Raw genomic sequence first — 19430 nt, 5'->3', positions numbered from 1 at the left:
TGATGCTGCAATTTCTCCTCGCCCTCAGTAGCTCCTCATACATATATATATATATATATTCAATGAAAAAACCATTGGTTTTAGGCCATATATAGTTAGGGATTTGCATTTACAAAACCTTATTTTACTCGCATAAAACCATTGAAATTCCATATATAGTTATAAGCGCTAACTATATATCGCGCACCCGCAATCCACTGCTGATGATGTCACATATTACATCATTCATGACATGGTTAGTGACATCACTGATGACATCACTGATGACATCTCAAATGACATCACTGATGACATCACTGATGACAACATGCAGTGACTATATGTTTCTGTAAAGTTAAAATATCTCTTACATATTGAAGAATGAGTGGATATATAAGTGTCTGGATGAAGGATTTAGTAGGTGCATGACTGACTGTATGAGTGAGTGATTAAATGTGTCTCACTGAGTGCATGGGTTAGTGACTAAACTGTCTTAATTTGTGCATCATTATGTCTGTTGTTCTGTAAACTGTTGCATGTGTTGATAAGTAGCTATATGAGTAACTATATGGGTTATTGATTGGTTGCCCAAGTATTTGTATGGGATACTGAGTGTGTGTGTAGGTGGCTGGGAGGTGTATGACTCTGTGCATAGATGTGTGAGCAGTTGATTCACTAGATGTATGGTTTCAAAAGTGCATGTGGAAACAGCTGTATGGGCGGTTGACTGTGTGCATGAGTGCATTGGTGAGTGAATGGATATCTCAGTGCTACATGTCAAAGTAAGTACATATGTAAAACACAGTACATGTGAGAGTTGACATATATAAATAACTGTGCATAAGAGCCAGTGAATGTGTGAGTGGCTGTATGGATCATTGTGAACTTGTATCAGGGATTGTATAATAGAGTAAATATGTGTTAGTATATGTTTGAATAAGTAAATTTTGTATAACTGTATAGTTGAGGAAATGGAGGTGTGATTGATTCTTTGCATGACTGACTAGGTGTGTGAGTAACTCCATGGATGAGTGACAGTCTGTGAGTGTCTGTTTACACTGATTGTATCTAAGGTTATATTAGAGTCTGAAGAGGTTCATCGTATTATCACATGAATGATATCATCAGTGATGTTATCAGTCATGTCAAATGAGATGTTTTCAGTGATGTCATCAGTGATGTCATTTGAGATGTCATCAGTGATGTCATTAGTGATGTCACTAACCATGTCATGAATGATGTAATATGTGACATCATCAGCAGTGGATTGCGGGTGCGCGATATATAGTTAGCGCTTATAACTATATATGGAATTTCAATGGTTTTATGCGAGTAAAATAAGGTTTTGTAAATGCAAATCCCTAACTATATATGGCCTAAAACCAATGGTTTTTTCATTGAATTTTCAAGGTTTTGTAAATGCAAATTCCTAACTATATATCCACTATAACCTATGGTTTTTTCTGTGAATTTCATTGGTTTTTTAATAGCAAATATGAAAAGCTTTAAAATGTCAAGTACGTGATAGATAAAAACATTTTCGTATTTATGCACGCTGATGTGCTTTGAACGCTGCACCCCCCCCTCCCCTCTTTTGTCTTAGTAGTACTCTCTCTTTGCAGATAGTGAACGGTAGTTAACGCAAGCCTTTGCCCCCGTTGTAATCCGTCGTGCCTGCTTGTCTCTCCATTTGATTGATTGTTGTCCAAGCATTTACTGTTTTAGAATTGGTTCTCTTTGGATCATTCTCTATTTACAAACAAGCACAAAGTCGCAATACTCTGTTTAGTCTTTGCAGATAGTGAAAAATCGTGTAAAAAAAATAAAAGTAATCGAGCAAAATCAGTAGGCCACTAATTGGATCTCTTTTTGACCTCGCTAAAATAGAAATATTAGGAACAACCCTTCATGAGAAATACGAAAATAGTGAGATGAACTGAGCTCCACACCATGAGGGCTGCAAGACAGCTCGGCTCCATCACCCATCCCGCACAAAATAACGACAAACCCTATGCAAATATTAAAAATATAGACAACACACCAGCAAAGAAACAGGGTAAAACATTTTATTAAAAAACTATTTACATAACGTTGGTTTATAAGATGATGTCAGTAGTGGACCGATGTGTGAATAGATCAAAAGCAGCACAAGGCTCCAAGATCCGGATGGCAAGCTCCTGGATGTTGGGTGCCATAGTTTAGAGTTCTGAATTTGAGCCTTTTTCAATGCCTGTGCTTTGTTGAATCAAAATGGCGGCTTGACACAAAGCTGACTCAAGCGTTGCTACTGATGCTATGCAGACCAAAACTGGTTTTCAGTTTGTACATTTTTCTAGATTTTTCAATCCAAGTTTGGTTGACTTTGTAGAACGATGGCTTCAAATTTTCAACATACGGTGTGGTGGCGCTGACTGGGAGGGGGCGCTTCGCTCCTGCCCCCTCCCCAAGTAAGATTTTCATACGTGAAAGTACGTTAATGGTTTTGGTCCCTGAGATGCTTCGATGTCACTGCCATTCTCAAATAGCATAAGTTCTGGATGTTGGGTGCCATAGTTAAGAGTTCTGAGCAGTGCTTGTAACACTGTCTGAAGCTTATTTCCACCTACTGCAGCTTCACTATTCTCAAAGTAAGTGAGTGTCGTTTGTGGACCTGACTGCATTAGAAAACAATGTGATATGTTAGCTTCCTAAACAGCTTGACGGAGGCCCCTGAGGGGCGGTGTGATGGCCATGGACTCGGAGAAGACGCTTGGCTCCGACACCCTCCCCAAGTCTTATAGCACTGGTGTAGCCTGAGATCGCCCCCGACATAGGCGGCCGGCTCCCGGGGTCCGGCGGAACTTTTTGCCTTTTGATGACTCTTCAATTCTGGACCTTGTCCCACAATCCGTTTGACCTGAAGACACGCTGTAGTGGGGCGCCCCTTTACCGTTTTAGTTGCCATTCCGCCCGCTTTTGCTACACTGTGCCTCTTCCGCCATTCAGCTGTTTACCGCCCGCTCTTGCGACTACAGCGTCTCGCTCATCATGTAGTTGAGTTGCTCCCGCTCTTGCGGTGCAGCGATAGGCGGCTGCCACAGGACTCTCAAAATGGCGGCCGGCTCTTCGGTTTTGGGCCTGGTCCACTAAAATGGCCCTGGGACACCTTGGAACTCGGACGCTTCCCTGATAGGGCTTGGGTCCCATTCTCGAAAAGCGTCCCCTCAGCCGTGAAGATTCTACAAAAGTCTTGGGGGCCTCCGACTCCCGCAGGCTTCTGGTGGGGAGCGGCTGCCATGATTGCTCGTGGAATGGCCACGACGGAGCTACGAGATGGTAGTGGTCTCATGCTGACGCCAGCTTTAGTCTGAAACATCCAGAAACACTGTAGACTACCAATTCGATCAGTTCCGGTAGCGCCCCAACATGACCCGGAAGAGAAGAACTTGCCCTCCCCTCTTTGACTGATGGTTCTTGTTGCCTGTCCCCTCTGTTGTCATTTAACAGAACTTTTTGGACTGCTGAAAGGGGTTGTGTTCTGAACGCTGGTTGGTGGAGACATTTTGACTATATTCTTGACCTACGTTGTCGCGTAATGCGTTATATGACACGCCGCGTTAGCGCACCCGGAAGTGATCCGAGGCGCGGCGCGCAGCGCGTAACGTAAGCATAACAGGTCATGTGACTTGTTAATAAAACTTTTCATTGGTTCATTTTACTTTTGTTAATTTAATGATGAAAAGCTTGGTCATATGACCTAAAAATTACGCTTTTTATTGTTTTCGAATAATATTCCAGGCTAATGTACTTTCCCGGAAAATTTACAACTGTCTTGCAAGTAAAATATATTCCTTTTTCGAGAAAAAGGGCGTTTCTTCCTTCCATGACGGAGCCGTTGAGTAAAAGAGATTCGGCCTGCTGTCTTAGTCGCCGATACGCCTGATTATCAGATTCTTATCGATCACTTTATGTTGCAGACATGAAAAACACAACTGCCCTTGACCATTTATCTTTACTGCGTTCCTACATATTATACCTTTTATCCGTCATGTAATTGGACTGCTTTATTTCACTTGCCTTTTACTGATTCGAAAACAGTGACTAAAAGTAAAAACTTTACCAATGTAAATACTGCTACCGTGTTTTGTTTTAAAAACCTTTATTGTGAAAATGTCAGTATACAAATACGGGCCTATAACCACGTGGGCCGGCCACGGAGCAAAACTGAAATCGTATATGATGAGGAGACATTTACACTGTAGAGGAACGTAACGAGCGGGCCATTAGGTTGCAAGAACTAAGGTGTCTAAAAGTTGCGGAATCGGTGGACATACATTTTGTAATTAAAATAGGACAGGGCCACTTACAATAACATTTTCTAGATATACATTTGCGGGCAAGGAGTTACGAGTCCCATTTATACCGGCGCCATTTTGGGCGAGGCCGGGCAGGTCCAAGATATAGTCAAAATGTCTCCACCAACCATCGGCCAGACCAGAACCCCTTTCGGCCCTTTATGCTACAAGATGGTGTCTTCCATTCAGAAAATATTGTTGGCAGCATTTTGAAAGGAAACAGAAACAGCCGTTCTCCTAGTGAGTTTCACATTGTTACATTTAGGAAGAATGTTGAAGAGTAGTATGTGGAAAATCTGAAGCCATTTTTCTACAAACTCTCAATCAGACTTGGATGGAAAAAAAAAACCTGAAGAATGTACAAACTGAAAACCAATTTTTGTCTGTATAGCATCAACAGTAACGCTTGAGTCAGCTTTGTGTCAAGCCGCCATTTTCATTCAATCAATAGCGTCCCCCTACACACATTCAGGGACCTGGTCGTGTCTTCAGATGAAACGGATTGTAGGAAAAGAAGCAGAAAGGAAAAGGAAAAAAGTTCCGCTGGACACCACCTTGGGCAATAGTGAAGCTGCAAAAGCTGCAAATAAGCTTCAGACAGTCTTCAACTTACTCTGATTCTTATAATAAACTTCAGATAGTCTTACAAGCACTGCTCAGAACTCTCAACTGAGGCACTCAACATCCAGGACTTGCCATTCGGATCTTGGCGCCTTGTGCTGGTTCCGACCTATTCACACATCGGTCCACTACTGACATCACCTCATAAGCCAACGGGGCACCCCACACCGACTTTCGGCGCAGCATTGTAGGATGGCCACACCACTGCGGCAACTTGCTGGACACAACATCGGGGCCATCCAGATCTCGGCGCGTTCGACTCACTGTACCGCAACAGTGACCGCAACTCAGCTGGACACGCCGTCTTTTGGCGCAGCATTGTAGGATGGCCACACCAGTGCGGCAATTTGCTGGACACCACCTCGGTGCCATCCGGATCTCGGCGCGTTCGAGTCACTGTACCGCAACAGTGACCGCAATTCAGCTGGACACGCCGTCTTTCGGCGCAGCATTGTAGGATGGCCACACCAGTGCGGCAATTTGCTGGACACCACCTCGGTGCCATCCGGATCTCGGCGCGTTCGAGTCACTGTACCGCAACAGTGACCGCAACTCAGCTGGACACGCCGTCTTTCGGCGCAGCATTGTAGGATGGCCACACCAGTGCGGCAATTTGCTGGACACCACCTCGGTACCATCCGGATCTCGGCCCGTTGTGCTGCCTTCGGCCTATTCGCACATCGGTCCGCTACTGACGCCGCCTCACGTGCCAACGGATTTTCTACGCTTTTTGTAGCCCTATGCCGCATAACAGGTCATGTGACTTGTTTATAAAACTTTTCATTGGTTCATTTTACTTTTGGTTTCCTAAAGATGGAAGGCTTGGTCATATGACCTAAAAATAAAACTTTTCATTGGTTTAGAACATTTTTTTTTCCCAAACGATAAAAGCCCCACCTTGTTTCTGGATCATTCAGACTGAAGCTGGCGTCAGCATGAGAGCACCACCATCTCGTGGCTCCGTCGTGGTCATTCCGCGAGCAATCATGGCAGCCGCTCCCCACCGGAAGCCTGCGGGAGTCGGGGGCCCCCAAGACTTTTGTAGAATCTTCACGGCTGAGGGGACGCTTTTCGAGAATGGAGCCCAAGCCCTAGCAGGCAAGCGTCCGAGTTCCAAGGTGTCCCAGGGCCATTTCAGTGGACCAGGCCCAAAACCGAGGAGCCGTCCGCCATTTTAAGAGCCATGTGGCAGCCGCCTATCGCTGCACTGCAAGAGTGGAAGCAACTCAACAACATGGTGAGCGAGACGCTGTAGCCGCAAGAGCGGGCGCAACTCAGCTAGATGGCCGCCACCTGGGGAGGCCCGTTCACGCCGCCTCCCCCACCCCCGGGCCGCCGCACGCCAATTTTCGGAGCAGCATTGTAGGATACCAAAACCAGTGCGGCAGTTTACTGGACATCACCTGGGTGCCTGTCGTACATGTTGTGTCAGCCATGTGACACTGGACACAGTCCCATCAACATCTCAACGCGTTCTGCTGCCTTGGGACTATTCGCACAACAGACCGCTACTGACGAGGCCTCCCCCCGCACCACCCGGGACGCCCCACGCTGTTTTTCTGTGCTGCATTGTAGGATCCCAAAACCAGTGCGGCACCCAGGCGACATCACCTGGGTGCCGTCCAGAACTCTGCACGTTGTGCTGCCTTGGGACTATTCGCACAAAAGACAGCTTCTAACCATTGTTGCTTTTTGTGTTGAAAAATGTTTAAATGTTTTTAGTTTTTGTTCCGTTCGTTATAGTTAATAGTTAATAAAGTTTTATAATCTTACTTTGTTGGAGTGTTATCTATTTTTTAAAAAACGGGTGAATGGGGCCTTGAATCGGGTTATTGTCATGTGTGGGCTTTGGAAGTGTGCTGCTGCAGGATCGGACATTTCAAACTCAAATGCACGTTCTTTTTCTTACCTTTCCGAAGCATGGAGCGCAATAGCAGGCAGAGAAAGGGTGATGCACGTGTTGAACACTACCTGACCTGGCAAGTTGCTGGCAGTGCCCCCCCGCCCGCTCCTGAAAGAGGGCACACACACACCGCCGCCCCGAGTACTTCACAAATCTTTAAAAGACCATGTGCTTGTTCATGAGGCTTAAATGGTTTATCACCTCTTCTAGAACCCCTGCATCGACCCTCTGACGTTTCCTGGAAAAATTACCATGTAACACAATACCAAGCCCTGTCAGCTGAAACCCCCAAGGAATCGTGGGGCATATTATCAAGGGGGTTTATCTCCGCTTTTTTGGCTTTAAAAGCCATGAAAGCGGAGATAAAATTATCTCCCTATTACCAAGCTGTCGCTAACACCAGTTAGTGACAGCTAAAAGGAGATAGCGACCATCTTGGGCCCCGCTTTGCATGTCAGTGATACTTATCACTAATGACATGCAAAGTGGCGTGCCAAGATGTTAGCGACTGGAAACAGTCACTAACATCGCTATCTTCTATTACCAACTTTTGGAGATATTCGCGCTAAGCGCGAATATCTCCAAAATCTAACACCTGCCCTGAGCAGTTCTTAGCCATGTTATCCAATGGGAGGTGGATAACATGGCTAAGAGCATTTGCTCGATAATACATGAATATCGCTGACTTTTCTGCGATAATAGCAAGGTTTATCTGCGATAAAAATCGCCGATGTGCGGCGATAATTTTTGTCTCTAAACAAGTTAGAGACAAAAATTATCGCTAGTTGTTCGTAATATGCCCCCGGGTTTTTGCTTGCAGAAATCGGGAGGCAGGAGACTAGCACTGAAATCAGTAGTCACACGCTTGAATCGGGAGGGTTGGCATGTCTGAATTCTCTACAGCTGGGGCCATAAACTACATCCGCAGGGCTAGGTGATAGCCTAGGTCCGGCCTGGACAATCGGACACAGAGGAAGAGGAGTGTCAGAGGGTGCGGTAGTGAATAGGGTGAAAGGGAGGTGTCGAGCGGGCACAGGGTGTGATTCTCAGAGAAGAGCAGCGCAGATGGGGGAAGTATATGGCCCATGCATGAGAGAGAGAGCGGGGGTGACCATTGCGTGGGGGAGATGCGTGCGAGGGTGGGGAGCCATGCTGAGAATCGGCGGCGTGCAGAGAGTGGCCCTGGTCAAGGCATCTAAAATGGCTGCCGTGCACGACAAAATTGTGGCATTGGACAAAACGCAAGATGGCGCAGACAATGTTTATCAATAAGGATTCATTTATAACAAAATATTTACTCGCAGTGACAAAATGGTGGTCAACACTTCCTGATTTCCATCGAATCGAACGTTAACAAACGTCACGCAGCAAAAAAAAAAAAAAAAAAAAAAAAAAAGCTCACGCACAGAGCAGTTTTTAACCATGTTATCCAATGGAAGGTGGATAACACGGCTAAGAGCATTTGCTGGATAATGCATGAATATCGCTGACTTTTCAACGATATTCATGCATTGTGGCCGATGTGCGGCGATAATTTTTGTCTCTAAACAATTAAAACGAAGCACAAAATGGCGAATTCCCGTTTCGCTACCAGTTTGCGGCCCAGTTCGCGGCCCGTGAAGCGCTTCTACCGTGAAAAATCATTTTTTTTTTCTTTTCCCCACGGGACCCTTTAATAACCCCAACAACATTCCTAGGGGGTAAAGAGGGGGATACCTTGCCCCCTTTCATTAAATTCCCCTTTCGTTTTTCACCTCTTCTTCTCTCTCGATCCTACCGAGAGACAAGATGGCGGCCGCTCCGGACTGTCACGCAGCAAAAAAAAAAAAAGCTCACGCACAGCCGCTGGAAGAGATGTATCAACATATATCAGCCTCCTCAGCCACCCTCAGGAAACATAGGGGATTAGGATACGTCTCCCGCACCCCCTTATACCTAGTAATTTAATTAACGAAGCACAAAATGGCCAATTCCCGTTTCGCTACCAGTTTGCGGCCCAGTTCGCGGCCCGTGAAGCGCTTCTACCGTGAAAAATCATTTTTTTTTCTTTTCCCCACGGGACCCTTTAATAACCCCAACAACATTCCTAGGGGGTCAAGAGGGGGATAACTTGCCCCCTTTCATTAAATTCCCCTTTCGTTTTTCACCTCTTCTTCTCTCTCGATCCTACCGAGAGACAAGATGGCGGCCGCTCCGGACTGTTTAGAATGTTGACAGACACCGGAGAGCCAATCAGCTTTCTGCACGCAAAGTTCCGAAACGCGAAAAGTAAGCGGACCGGATCGCTGCCCGGAGCGCTGTTACAGATATATATCTTGATTTAAACGTTAATTTCTCAAAATCCACTGAAGCACATATATTGAGACCTAGCAAAGGCACATCGGGCTAACAGTCCCTACAATTTTGCCAAGTTTCGTGCAAATCCATTCAGCCGTTCGAGCTAAAAGTGAGTCCAACCGCCCTATGGAAAACTCAATGTAAAAAACGTGTTTTGGGACCCCCCTTTTTTCTCAGCCCCCCCTTGACGAAACCCCACCAAATTTTCAGGGGCTGCTCAGAAACAAAATGTGCCATTTTCCTGAAAATTTCAGCCGATTCCGTCCACAAACGCCAAAGTTATTAGACATAGAATTTTCAGAAATCCCATAGGGAATTAGTCCTAACTATATATACCTACTGGCGATAGCCAGTAGGTAAGATATATATATATATATATATATATATATATATATATATATATATATATATATAGGTAGGTAGTTATAGTTAGCACCAAGGTTCCATTGTAAAAGCATTTTCTGACTTGCCTGTAACGTTGGTATCGTTTTTATGAAATTTTCCAAAACAAGTGTCAAATTCAGTTCTGGTTGTCATGTCACGCACACAACAGCAAGGAACTCTTCAACATCGTGAGAGAGCTCTCCAACCCCAACGCCGGAACCAACGACATCACAACATCGCAAGACCTCTGCAACTCCCTCGCCTCCTACTTCCACAACAAGATCGCTGACATACACAACAGCTTCAGCACACAAACAATGCTCCCCACGACCACACCAACGCCCCCCACCACCACCCTCAACGCCTGGACACCGATCAACCTCGAAGACACCATCCGCACGATGAACTCCATCCACTCCGGATCTCCAACCGCCCCCTGCCCTCACCACGTCTTCAACAAGGCCGACGCTGTCATCGCACCCCACCTGCGGGACATTATCAACACCTCCTTCGACACCGCCACCTTCCCTGAGAGCTGGAAGCACGCCGAACTCAGCGCTCTACTAAAGAAACCAACGGCGGACCCCACCGAACTCAAGAACTACCGCCCCATCTCGCTCCTCCCGTTTCCAGCCAAAGTCATCGAGAAGACCGTCAACAAGCAACTGGCAGCCTTCCTCGAGACGACTGGATCCCTCGACCCATCTCAGTCAGGCTTCCGGGCCAACCACAGCACCGAGACCGCCCTCATCGCTGCCACCGACGACATCCGAACCCTGCTGGACAACGGAGAAACAGCGGCCCTCATCCTCCTGGACCTCTCCGCGGCATTCGACACTGTCTGCCACCGCACCCTAGTGCAGCGCCTCAGCAACGTCGGAATCGAGGAGAAAGCACTGGAATGGATCATCTTCTTTCCTCGCCGGAAGGACACAGAGAGCCCGCCTGCCCCATTCAGATCAGAAGCCACGGAAGTCATCTGCGGCGTCCCTCAGGGATCCTCGCTCAGCCCCACCCTCTTCAATGTCTACACGAGCCCCCTGGCAGCCATCACACGCCAACACAACCTGAACATCATCTCCTACGCTGATGACACCCAGCTGATCCTCTCCCTGATCCAACGACCCCGCCAGAGCCAACCTACACGAAGGGATGAAAGACGTGGCCGAGTGGATGACGACCAGCCGACTGAAACTGAACACAGACAAGACGGAAGTCCTCATCCTGGGCTCCTCACCCTCCGCCTGGGAAGACTCCTGGTGGCCCCCCGCCCTGGGCAACGCACCCAAACCGACAGACCACGCACGCAACCTGGGCTTCATCCTGGACTCCTCCCTCTCCATGACCAGACAAGTCAACGCCGTCTCCTCGTCCTGTTTCAACATCCTGCGCATGCTACGTAAGATCTTCCGGTGGATCCCCACCGAGACCAGGAAGACGGTCACCCAGGCCCTCGTCACCAGCCGACTGGACTACAGCAACGCCCTCTACGCAGGAACCACCGCCAAGCTCCAGAAGAGACTCCAGCGGATCCAGAACGCCTCGGCGAGACTCATCCTCGACGTCCCCAGACGAAGCCACATCTCCAGACACCTGAGAGACCTGCACTGGCTCATGATCAACAAAAGAATCACCTTCCGGCTCCTCACCCACGCACACAAAGCCCTACACAACCAAGGCCCGACCTACCTCAACAGCCGCCTCAACTTCTACGCTCCCAAACGCCACCTCCGCTCCACCAGTCACGCCCTCGCCGCCGTCCCCCGCATCCGCAGAGCGACAACAGGAGGAAGGTCCTTCTCCCACCTGGCCGCCAAGACTTGGAACTCCGTCCCGACCGACCTACGCCTGACCCAAGACCACCTCTCCTTCAGGAAGAAGCTCAAGACCTGGCTGTTCGAGCAGTAGCGGACCCCCCCCCCCCAAGCGCCTTGAGACCCTCCGGGTAAGTAGTGCGCGATATAAATGCCTATGATTGATTGATTGATGGGAAGTTTTTGGGTGATCTGTGCAGTGGGAATCGAGTAATAGTAATAGTAATAATTTTTTTTAATTGCGATATTTGTGACAACACTGCAATCATCGGTGTGCCCTGATTGAATTGTCATGGATTTATATTCAAAAACAATTGGTTCATTGGGGAACACGAAATTACTTTTCTTATCTCATAGAATTATGTAGATATTTGAAACACACAAAGCAGAATCCAGAGACCATCTACGTGTTTATGCACTATTTTATCAATTATAGTCATTCATAAACACTAGTTTCGTAGATAAATTACAAAGAAGGCTGTACACAAATAGTGAATAGTGCAAAAGTAACTTATAGTGCTCAGTGCGTACGGCGCAAAGGTGAATACTGTACAAATATTATATACAATAGAAGAAAAGAAAAAACATGTGGTCTATGCGTATTACACAATTATCACAATGTACACCGTATTAATCAGTAATGGTACATGATATGTATGCACATAATCCACTTAATCTTCGACGTTTCAACCCTTAACTAGCAAGCATGTGGAGTCAAAAACGGGTCTTCATCAGGACTGTGGCGGACAGCAAAACAGCCTAGGGAATTTAAAAAGATGGTTTGTTTAAAAGTGGATTCTGCGAGGGACAATTTTTGGGCTACCTACTTAAATGCTTAAGTTACCACTCACCTTCATTTAACCACGCTGGGTTGAGGTGTGGATTGGACTGTGTTAATCTGTTCTGTCGGGGTGACTTGGAATTCTGCCCGACCCCAGTTTTATTATGGGCTTCAACACTATTTGGGAAGGCAATCTGTAAAAGAACGGGCATCTAATTTATAGTTTGTCCGCTATGTTAAATTTAAATGCAAAAGAGACCAGTGCCTATAAATGCGGCTCACCTGGGAGTGGGTATGTTGGTTGTACCCAATGGGACGTGAATTCTCAAGTTCTTTTTCACGTTGAGCTGTGTTGCTCTGCTCTAGTGGGGAATGTATGAAGCCAAAGTTAGTAATCTCATACTTAAAGAGTCATATATCCTTTATGAAGAAGCGTGCATACTCCATTTCTTACCTGTCGGCGTAATTACTTCTGCCCGACAATGGTAGAGATTATAAAACTCCCTGGACTTGAATCGCAACTGAAAAGGAAATGGGTACTTATTTGCTTGTTTGCCTGGTCCAATTTTCTTACATCCTTTAAAATTAACCCTTTCATTTCTGCTCACCTGGGTAAGGAAAGAATGGCCCTCCCAGTAGGATCCCGAAAGGATTTGTTTCTCCAATGAGATTGCCGATAGTGGGGTGAATAACTCCACACTGTGAAGGAATAAATAGTGAATTTAAAAACCGTTAGAAACCGGAGGGGAAAGTCGCACGGTATAACTAGTTATAGCCAGCGAGCAAACCAGGGATCTTACCTTGTCTACAAGATTAAATTAAATCAGAGGATACTACACGCCGGGGAGAGGGTTCTTCCAACACGGCACTGTTCCAAACTTCCTGGTTGCGTGGTTTGCGTTCTTTTAGAACGTCATTCCGGTGGCAGACGCTACCAGGTGCGCATTCGCAAGAGAAGTGCCAAGCATACACGAGCACGCACTCTCGCTCGTTACCATGGCAAAAGGACGCTATCTACAAAAGATGCGTCCTATTGGTCACAATTGTTGCGCATGTGCCAAGGGCAGTTCGAACGTCAGCGAGCATGTTCTGTGGCCTGTTGTTATGGGTAACAAACGCTTTCTGCGAGGGCAAAATCCTCGTTTGTATACTATTTCCATTATTTAAAAACATAGACCCAACTGAGTAATAGATTGGACCTAGGCAAACCATTGATTGGCAAACAATGACGATACATTTTGTAGTCAGTCGTAAGTATATACACCAATCTCAATGAAATTAGTATGATTGAGAAATCAGTTTTCATGTGATTCATTGCAAAAATGCTAAAAATGTCATACAATCCACAATGGCTGTGGTATATTATGCCATGTAGCATTGAACAATAACTTTGCAGTTTATAGTGAGATGTTACACTGTTACAATGTTTCTTAGAAATTACAGTGGGATATGTATCATATGCATTTAAATACAGCATATCATTTTCAGGATATATCATGACATAACCGTTTGCACAAGGGTTTCCTAGCACTTCATTTTACTCAAACTGTCATTTAAGTGCCACAGTCTACCCAGTGCCCCTGCGGATAGCCACATATTACAGATATATCACAGTATATGGGAGCTACAGGATGGCCTTGTTATATTCTACAACTGTCCCATTTGTCTGTTGGGATCCTCAATTTCATTCAGACCATTTCTCACAGAATCTAGCATATGTATCCAATGGCACTCCTTGTACTTCAAAGAGTGTGTGATGGACCCACACCCACACCTTGGGTTGGTGTGCACTTTTTACCCACCATTTTATCTCCTGTAGTGTATGGTTATGGAGGTTAAAATGTTCTACAAGGGTTGCCCCCTGTGTCTTGCACTTTACCCTGCTCATATGCTGTAGGATGCGTGTCTTTATTTTCTGTGTAGTTTGACCTACATAAAGTTTGTCACATGGGCACATTATTGCATAAATGAGGTTCATACTGTTGCAGTTACTGAAATCCTTTAACCTGTATGTTTTATTCATGTGAGTAAAGGTGTCGCCTTCTTTACAGTGTTCACAGGCCTTACATGCATGACATTTAAAATGCCCGATGATGGGTGGTAAATTCAGCATCGTACGAAGATCAGGTTGTTTTTCTGGTTCCAGATAGGCTTGTACCACTTCATCTCCCACATTCCTTCCTCTCTTAAAGGCAAACATTGGTTTTTATGTAGTTTTCAATTCCCCTGCTACCAAATTCCAATACTTGGATATGATCTTCTTCACCTCATTGCTTTTGATGTTATAGGTGGTAACACACACAATATTGTCGGGATTTTCTTTCTTCTCTTTCACTTCCAGTAAGGTAGACCTAGGACTGTACCATGCCCTTTTCTTTGCACGCTTCAGTAGGTTCAACGGATATCCTCTTTCTTTTAAGCGACTTGTAAGTTCATCCGCTTCCCGAAGGAAGTCCTTTCTCTGGCTACAATTTCTCCGTATACGGAGGTATTGGCCCAGTGGGAGATTATCCCGTAGATTGCGTGGGTGGTGGGACTTATACATCAGCAGGGTATTACGTTCTGATGGCTTGCCATATAAGTCACAGTACAGTTTCCCCTCATGGACTTTGAAGGTTAAATCCAGGAAATGTAATGAGACAGAGCTACTTGAGATTGTAAACTGTATATCTTCACTCCTCTGGTTTAGCCATGTGAAAAAGTTTGTAAGTGATTCTTGATCCCCGTTCCAAATCATAATGACATCGTCAATATATCTTTTCCATACCTCGATGTTATTGAGGTATGGATTAAGATCTGAATACAGGTGTTCCTCTTCATACTGGTCCATAAAGATTTTCGCCAGGCTGGGGGCATAGGTGGCCCCCATCGCCACCCCTTTGCATTGGAAATAAAATTGATTTTCAAAAATGAAGTAATTTTTCTTCATCGCTATCCCCAGCAATTCAATTAGGAATGATGTGGGTATCCAATGCGGTCTTGTTCTGCGGTCCAGGACGTCCTTCATTGTCTGGATGGCTTTATCTTGAGGAATCGAGGTGTACAACGAAGACACATCTAGGGTTACCAGTATGTTCTTCTCTTGATCAAATGGAAAATCTTCGAGCAATTCAATAATGTGCATGCTGTCCCGCACATATGATTTGGTTAGTATAACAAACGGCTGTAAGAAATAATCAATAAACTGATTGAGAGGCTCCAGTATAGAACCACATCCCGAAACAATGGGTCGTCCTGGAGGGTTTTCCAATCGCTTATGGACTTTTGGTAAAGTATAGATTGTAGGTGTTCTAGGTTCTTTTTGATGTAGGAAATCAGATTCTTTTTTACTCAGAAATCCTTCCTTTATAGCATTCTCTGTGATGTTTTTTATCTGAGTCATTATCTCCTTGATTGGATCATGAGGGATACGTCTATAGCTTTCTGTTACTCCTAATTGTTGTTTGATTTCCTTGGCGTAGTCTTTCCTGTTCTACACAACTAGGGCTCCGCCCTTGTCAGCTGCTTTAATAACAATCGTTTTATTGCATTTCAAATCTCTGAGGGCAATGCGTTCATCTTTGCTGATATTATAGGGGATATATTTCTTCACTCTTAGCAGCTGAGACACCTCTTCCATTACAATTTTCTCAAAAGCGAGAATCCTCTCACTGATCATAAAGGTGGCTGGTGTAAACTCAGAAGGTGGCTTAAAATGGATACATCGTGAATATGTGACATCATCATGAATATTGGTGAAATTATATATAAAAAATATATATATTTGTATACATTTGGCAGTCACTGTCACACACTAAGTTATGTTTTCACAAACTCATTGAGACACTTATATACCCCTTCACATACCTACATGCACACTCATACATTCAGTCACATACCCACTCAGATACCCATGTACCACTTACATACCCATTCAGGTACTCATGCACCCAAGTACTGACTCACTCAGAGAGTGATGCTCCCATGTATAGATTCACACAGAGACTCAATAACCAACTTAGAGATCCACTCAAAGACTCATGAGTACACTCTCATACCTACTTAGAGACTCTTATGCCCACTCCAAGACCCACCTGGGTACTCATGCACCCACTCAAAAACCCACTTACATACTCATGCACCTACTTACAGACTCACACCGTGAGTCCCACATCCATATACAGGCTCACTCAGAAACTCATGTACCCAATTACAGACCCACTCACTCACTTACATATGTCCTCACAGACCCACTGAGACACTCATATACCCACTCACAGATACACTCAGTCACCCATACACCCATTCACAAATCCATACAGTCACTCAAACACTCAGTCACGACCCTCCGAGAGACTTATGGACTCAGTCATTCACTCGCTTATTTGATTTGATTTCATTTGACATTTATATAGTGCATGGCTACCCAAAGGCTTCTTGTCGCTGAGAATGAGAGCTATGGTGAGTGACAAAGCTCATTAGTGGTTTAACAGGAATAGCCAGGTCTTCAGCTTTTTCCTAAATGCCAGTTCACTTTGTGTGGCTATGGAGTTTAAACTGGAGCCTAGCTGCCACATTCTGCACCGACTGGAGCCTCTTGATCAGACATTTAGGAGAGCCCAGTTAAAGAGAGTTCCCATGGTCCAAACGGGAGACGATCAAAGAATGCAGGACAGCATTCCTGAGCGGGATGAGTTCCAGTATCTTTCAGAGCATTCTCAGAAGTCCAAAGCAGGTACCAGACAATTTGTTTGCCTGTTGGTTCATTGTGAGTGAGCTGTCAAGCCAGATGCCTTCCTTTTTTACCATCAGTTTAGGGACAGGGGTATCTTGCATACAGTGGAGCCTATTATTCCATTGCTTTGGGTTGGCCTGTTACCGAGAATCATGAGTTCGGCCTTTTCACTGTTAAGTTTCAGGTAGCTGTTTGACATCCAGTGGGCCAGTTTGTTGAGGCAGGGACCTAGTAGAGAGCTTCCTTGGTTGTGATCTTGGGACAGAAAACAATCAACTGGATGTTGTCAGCATACAATACACTTAGGATGCCAACTCCAGCAAGATGGTGGCAAGCTGTCATACGTATACATTGAAATTGGAGGGCTGAGGGAAGAACCCTGAGGCACACCAAATTCTGTGGTTTTGATATCCGAGAGACAGTCCTGTTCCTTCACTTGGAGCAACCGGTCATCCAGAAAGGAGCATTGCCAATCCATGGCTTTGTCCCAGATGCCTCTCTCCCTCAATCTGCTTTTTAGAATGGCTTGATTCACGGTATCAAAACCCACACTAAGGTTGAGCAAGTGGCTGACCCTATGTTGTCTAATATGGCTTTAAGTACCTTGGTGACTACCAGAAGCGCTGCATTGGTGCTATGAAGGGCAAGGAAACCCACCTGTGTGGGGTGGAGAAGCTTGTTCTTCTCCAGATAGTTGAGCAATATATGGTTGACCTGCCTTTCCAGGAGTTTACCAAGGAGAGGAAGAAGTGATATGGGTCATAGGTTGTCCAGTATGACAGGCTGCATGTGGTTTTTTTAAAGATTGGTTTTATTATTGCATGCTTCCAGGCTCTGGGGACAGACCCTGACTCGAGTGACGTCTTAAGGATCTTCACTAGGGGGGAGAATGAGATCCATCACCTTGAGAATAGTGTGCGGAGGTGCAGTTTTATATACTCAGAAACTCACCAACCCACTCACAAACTTACTCAGGTATACATGCACCCACTCAATCACCCACTCAAGGCTTATACATCCACTCAGAGAGCCATACAGACACTTGTCTCCCAGACACAGACACATGCCCCCATTCACTCACCCACTCAGAGAGTTATGCTCTTACTCACAGACCCTTTGACTCACATATATATTCAGATACTTATATATCCACTTGTGGACTCACTCAGATACTCACATACATAGACAGTCACTCACACAGCCACTCAGAGAATTATGCACCCAGTCAGTAATACGCTCAGAGATTCATGTATCCCCTCACAGTTGTACTCAGAGACCCACGTACCCACTGACAGAACAACTCAGACACTCACGCTGTCAGTCAAAGACCCACTAAGAGACTCATGCACTCACTCACTGACCCACTCTGAAACTCACTCACCCACTTAGATACCCACTTAAACACTCATGTTCCCACTCAGACACTCATGTACCCACTCACAGATCCAGTTGGACAGTCATATACTTGCTTACAAATACATCTAGTCACAGATTTAGTGAGAGACTTTTGCAACCAATCACAGACCCATTTTGACACTGATGCAAAAAACTCAGATGTACCGAGGCAAACACGCATTTCTGTATGGAAGTATTGAAAAACAGATGCACCGTCTCAAAGATCTCTTCAACTACTTATAAGGTGAATACGAGACTTAGTTATACAGAGATGCTGCAGTCATAAGATGTGTCTATATATATGTTTTACACTTTGTACAAACCATGCACTCTTCAGAACGACCAACGGCACCATGATGATGCCGGTAGTTGCGAATATAACATTTATTTGTAAAGGTGGTTTTCTCCTAAATTGATTACAGAAAGTAAAGTTAAAACAATATCTTACTAAATATTTGGACTTCAACATTACAAAAAAAAAAAATTTAAGTGTATTTTTCAGTATGTGAAATACATTCACTGACCACAGGTTCTCCACAGTAAATGCGATAATGTTGTGCTGACTCAAAAAATTCTCATAAATAAAACCAGTTATTAATGTACTTTCTGATAAACACATACCAAATAAAAAAATGACATGATATATAATATAAATATAACATACAATATCCAATTATAGAAGGAAAATTTGAACCTCCTAAAGGCTCACTTAAAACAAATGGATGTTACAATTAAGAATTAGAATGTACAAAATCCTTAGACATTCACTGAAAAAAACCAAAGGGGAAAGGGACCTTATAGTTAGGAATTAGCATTTAAAAAAACCTTTGACATTTACTGAAAAAACAAAGGTTACAGGGGCATTATAGTTAGGACCTACATTTCTTTTAAAAACCTTAGAATTTCACAGAAAAAGCAAGGGTAATAGGGACATTATAGTTAGGCTGACTTTTCACTCGTTCAAAACCGAAGAAATTCAGCAGTTATAGTTAGCTGAGCTAACTATAACTCACACCCCTGCAATGCACTGCTTATCACCTCACATATTACATCACTCATGACATGATTAGAAAAATCACTGATCACATCACTGAATATATGTATTACCTATTGATGGTCGCCAGTAGGTAGTTATAGTTAGGACCTACTTTCCATAGTAAAAGTATTT

Source organism: Lissotriton vulgaris, chromosome 2_1 (genome assembly GCF_964263255.1).
Source record: "Lissotriton vulgaris chromosome 2_1, aLisVul1.2, whole genome shotgun sequence".
Classification (NCBI taxonomy): Eukaryota; Metazoa; Chordata; class Amphibia; order Caudata; family Salamandridae; genus Lissotriton; species Lissotriton vulgaris.
Note: the sequence above shows the minus strand (reverse complement) of the source record.